Below are 5,179 nucleotides of genomic sequence, written 5' to 3' on the forward strand. Positions count from 1 at the left end.
GTCCTTCTCCGAGGACTCATTCCTCCTCTCAACATGCCCAAAGTATGTGAGATGACCCTCTCCAGAACAGATTTATTGGCAGTCCATATTCTTCAGTACCACAACTCTAAGACATTAATCCTTCTTTTGTCCTCTTTGGTTATTGGCTAGCTCACTGATGTACAGCAAGTAATTATAAAGACTATGGCCTGTATCATATGAACCTTAGTCTCTAGACTGACATCATTGCTCTTCAACACCCTTGAGTGGTCCTGGGCAGCAGATTTTCCTAATCTGGTTAGGGTGTGAATTTCTAGAAATTTGTCCATTTCCTCTGGGTTTTCGAATTTAACAATTTCAGCTTGGTTGGTTCCACAATCAACACTCATGGCACCAATAGTCAGGAAATCAAAAGACTAATCACTTTAGGGAAATCTGCTGTCAGGGACCTCTTCAGAGTACTGAGAAGCAAAAATGTCAGTCTATAGACTAATCTATGCCTTATTCAAGCAATGGTCTTTGCAATTACTTGCTATGCATCAGAGAACTAGACAACTATTAAGGATAATAGAAGAAGAATTGATGATGCCTTTGAGTTGTGGTGCTGGAGAAGAATCTTGAACATACCATGAACTGCCAAGAGGACAAACAGGTCTGTCCTAGAGAGGATGAAACCAAGTTGCTCCTTGGAGGCAAGGATTTTGAAGCTCCATCTCCCAAACTCTGGGCTTGTTGAGATGAGGGACAAGTCATTAGAGAAAGACATCATGCTTCAGAGGGTGGAGGGATAGTACAGGCGAGGAAGACCCCAGATGAGATGGATTGACTCAGCAACTGGAATAATGGGGATAGGATGTCAGAGACTATGAGATTGCCTCAAGATAGGGAAGAGTTCACTGTAAGTCACACGTGATTTGATGGCACACAATAACAACAGGTTTTCATAATAATCTGTTATTATTGATTTAATTTCAGCTGGTTCTGTTGTGAGGTTACCTCTTTAATTTCTTATTCAAGTTATTAGTGTCTTCTTTGTCTTCTCTTTTGTCTAGTTTGCCAGTGGTTTGTCTATTGTATTGAGCCTCTCAAAAAACCAGCTCCTGGTATTGCTGATAGTTGCAATTGTTTTACTGTTCTCTGTTTCATTGATCTCTGCTCTTGTCCTTCTAATTTCTTTCTTCTAGAGACTGTGGGGTTAAATTGTTGTTCTTTTTCTTTTTGATGGAAGTATTGAGTTAGTTCCTAAATTTCGTTTCTTTTTTCCTTTTAAACATGTTTGTCTATTACTATGAACTGCCCCCTGAGACTGCCTTAGCTGTATATCCCAGAGGTTGTGATATGTTGTATTTTCATTGTCATTTGTTTCAAGAAAATGTTTTATTTCGTTTTTATTTCTTTTATCACTCATATTTTTTAGCAGGTGTTATTTAGCTTCCACGTGAGTGATTTTCTAAGCTTTATTCTCTTGTCATTAATTTCTAGTTTTAGGAAATTGTGGTCTTAAAAAAGACTTTTTATTATTTCAATGCGTTTGAATTTGTTGAGGCTTGCTTTGTGTCCTAATACATGATCCATTCTGGAGGAGGTATGTACTGTGTGCACTTGAGAAGAAAGTAAATTGACTTCTACTTGGGTGCAGTGCCCTGTATATATCCACAGGGCCACTTGTATAGTTTAGATAATCTGCATCTTTATTATGTTTCTTTCAAGTTGACCTATCCTTTGATGACATGATGTATTAAATTCTCCTCCTACTATAGTGATGTTGTCTATTTCATTTTTTTCAAGTCTATTAACCTTTGTTTTATGTATTTTGCTGGTCTATCATTTGGAGCATGAATGTTGACCAAGGTAATGTCTTCTTGACCTATGATGCCTTTAATCATGATATAGTGCCCTTCCTTATATTTTAGGATAGTTTTCATCCTGGTGTCTATTTTATCAGAGACTAGCATTCTCACTCCTGCTTTTTTGTGTGTATGCCATTTGCTTGATATATTGTTTTTTCCAGCCTTTGATTTTTAGTCTATCTTTTCCCCTTAGTTCTTAGATGTGTCTCTTGTGGGCGGTATATCGATTGGCTTTGTTGTTTTGTTTTTTATCCATTCTGAAACTCTTTTTTCTCTTAGTTGGTGCATTCAAGCTATTCACAGTAAGTGTGATTATCAACAGAACAGATTTTATCACTGTCATTTTGCTTTATCTCTGTTTGTGGTTACTGTGGTCCATCCCTTTTCCTTTGGAGTCTGTGAATGACTTCCTTAGCATTTTTGTAGGGTTGTTTTTATTTTAATAAATTCCTTAAGTTCCTGCTTTTCTGCAAATGACCTAATTTCTCCTTCATATTTGATGCGCATCTTTGCTGAGTAGAGGATCCTGGGCTGGCAATTATTTTCTTTCTACCTTCTTTATATGCCATCCCATTGTCTTCTTGCTCACATGGTTTCTGCTGAGAAATTAGTGTTTAATCTAATTGATTCTCTTTTGTAGATGACTCTGTTTTTCTCACAATGCTTTTATTTTTTTTCTATAATTATATTTTATTAATTTTCATAAACATTTACAGAGATTTTGGGTTTCCATTCATTCATTGTTGCACTATTCTCTCTACCCTCCTCCCAGTTTGTTCTTGTCCAAATGCCACAGTGCTTGTCAAAGCCAGTTCTGATTAATCTTCTTTGTCAGTGTGTCCTTTGCCATTCCCTATCACTCCTCCCTGAGAGAGACTTCACCCTGAGTCATAAGGAAAAGGGGATGGCGTATTCTCTTAGCTACTTCCTGCTGAAAAGGGACGCTGTGGGTTTCAGGGTGAAGATCTTCTCTCACTACTCTAAAGGGCCCCTTTGGCAGTAGGAAACACATAGACTATTATGGAGATTGATTTTGGAATTTAGATGCACTCTTATTGATTGTGCTTGGCTGTACATGTTCATATCCTTGAAGATGTATCATGGGGGTGTTGCAACCTAGAAGACACAAATTTGACTAACAAGTTATAAGTACATGAGTCCAAAAATTATGGATAAGTAAAAGAAAAGATTCTTTCACTCACAATGCTTTTAGTATTCTATTCTTATCTTTGATTTTGGAAAATTTTTTTATGATAGGTGTTGATGTTTTTCTTTTGGGGTCTAGTCTGTTTGTGGTTCTCTGGGCTTCTTGAACATCAATTTCCTCAATATTCCTGAGACCAGGGAAATTTTCTTCTAGTATCTCTTCCACAATCAACATAGGGAGAGAGATCAGCTGGCCCAGTGGACAGAAAGTGATACAACCAAGGCAAAGGTGAGTGACTTTTAATCCATGGCCTTCAAGTCTGTCTTTCATTGTTTTTGTTCAGACATTCCTCTAGGTCGTATAGTCCTGGTGTATAAGTTGCCGTCCCACGGTCACTTGTGGTTGCTGTGAGGCTGAACACGGTGACACTGATGTGTCAAATGCGTTAATGACTGGTTACCCAATGCAGACAGAGAGTGGAGTGGAGCTCCCCGATTAAATAAAGCTTGGAAGGAGGAGTGGCATCCACTTCCATAATAGCTTGCCTCTGGAAACCCTATGAACCTGGAGAGAGGATGAAAGACACACAAGCATCAAGGACTCTCCTTCATAGGGTCGCTATGAGTCTCCTGCGACTCGACGGCACTTAGCAACAACAACATTTCTTCAACAATTTTCTCAGTGTTTTCACCCTTGTGTTCTGGAATTCCAACCATATGTATATTGTTCCTTTTGATGTTATTCCTCATGGTTCTAATGTTCTCTTCATTTTCCTTCTGTCTCTTCTCTCTCTTTTTTTTCTTCTTCTGTATGCCTATTAAGGTTCCCGTCTTCCCGCTCACTGGCTCACTCTTCCATCTCTTCTATTCTGCTTTCTTGTTCCTCTAGCATGTTGGAAACATCTATTATTTTGGTTTTGATACTCTGGATTGTTTTTCCATGTGTTTCTGTTATTTCCAGTATGTTCCAGTACTGTGTTCACTGTTCTTTCTCTTTCTTGTGATAATTTTCTGAGGTCTTGAACCTTTTTATCTTTAAGATTCCCTCCCCCCCAACTTTTGCAATTTCTTCCATAGTTGTTCATATTCCTCTATGTTGATACATTTCTTGTGGTTCCTTATCTCTGGAATATTTGTTCTGTTTATGGCTTCCAACTTTTCTTCCATCATTTGCACTTTCTTCTCTAGCTTTTAATAAAACTTCACCTTAACATGTTATTACATTTCTCTCTCTCTCTGGGGAATTCACTTTACTTGTGGCTTCCATTCTTTCTTCTACAATTTGTACCTTTTTCAGTAGCTGTTTGTATAAACCCCTGTCAATATATTTCTTTTGCTTTTCTGTCTATGGTATATTCATTGTGTCTACAGTATATTCTGGGGTGGGTTTTTTGGGGGGGAGTGGAATTTTTCTTTTTTCACAATATTTGGGATTATCTGCTGCTTTCGTGACATTCTGTGAAGATTATATTGGTATATGTTCTGCTGTTTCTATTATGTCTGCATCATTTAGCTATAGTTATTTAACTTTATGAGACTATTCATTAGTTAGGGACTTAAAATGTTCTGTCTGGGTGGAGGCTACTTGGTTTACCAGCAGCCCTTTTTAGTCTTGTGGAATTGATTATAGTCCCCTCTCCTGAAGAATCTTTTTCTCCTTGGACCATGGAATGGTGAGTCCAGTTCTCCAAATGAAGCAGTTTTTCTCCTGGGGGATTATGGGAACTCTTTTCCTATCTCTTCAATATGATGGCTCTTCCAGAAAGTCTTTCACTTGATTGCTGCCTTCTCTCCTGAAGTTCACTGTCTTCTTTGATCTGAGGAATGGCATGGCCAAGTTCTCTATCTCGCTTCTCTATCCTCCCCAGTTTTTCTGGGGAAGGTCCTTGTCTCTAATGGTTTAATCCTAGACTGTGTTTCTGTGGCTGCTGGATGCTGGAGTCTTCCAACTCAGGTGGATAGGTGGATCAGGAGGACAAGGTCCCTGGTAAGAGTAATGTCTTTGACAGCAGATTTAAAAAACAGTTTAAAAAAACAACAACAGTTTGTTTGTTTGTTTTTTGAAAAAAGAGAGTTAACATTATTCTCAATGGAGAGAGGTTAAAGGCATTCCCTTTAAGAACAGGAACTAGGCAAGGATGCCCATTATCTCCTCTCTTATTCAATATTGTATTGGAAGTCTTAGCGATGGCAATAAGACAAGA

This window comes from Elephantulus edwardii, unplaced genomic scaffold (assembly GCF_000299155.1).
Source record: "Elephantulus edwardii isolate Elephantulus edwardi_28Jun2011 unplaced genomic scaffold, EleEdw1.0 scaffold00032, whole genome shotgun sequence".
In the NCBI taxonomy this organism is placed as follows: domain Eukaryota; kingdom Metazoa; phylum Chordata; class Mammalia; order Macroscelidea; family Macroscelididae; genus Elephantulus; species Elephantulus edwardii.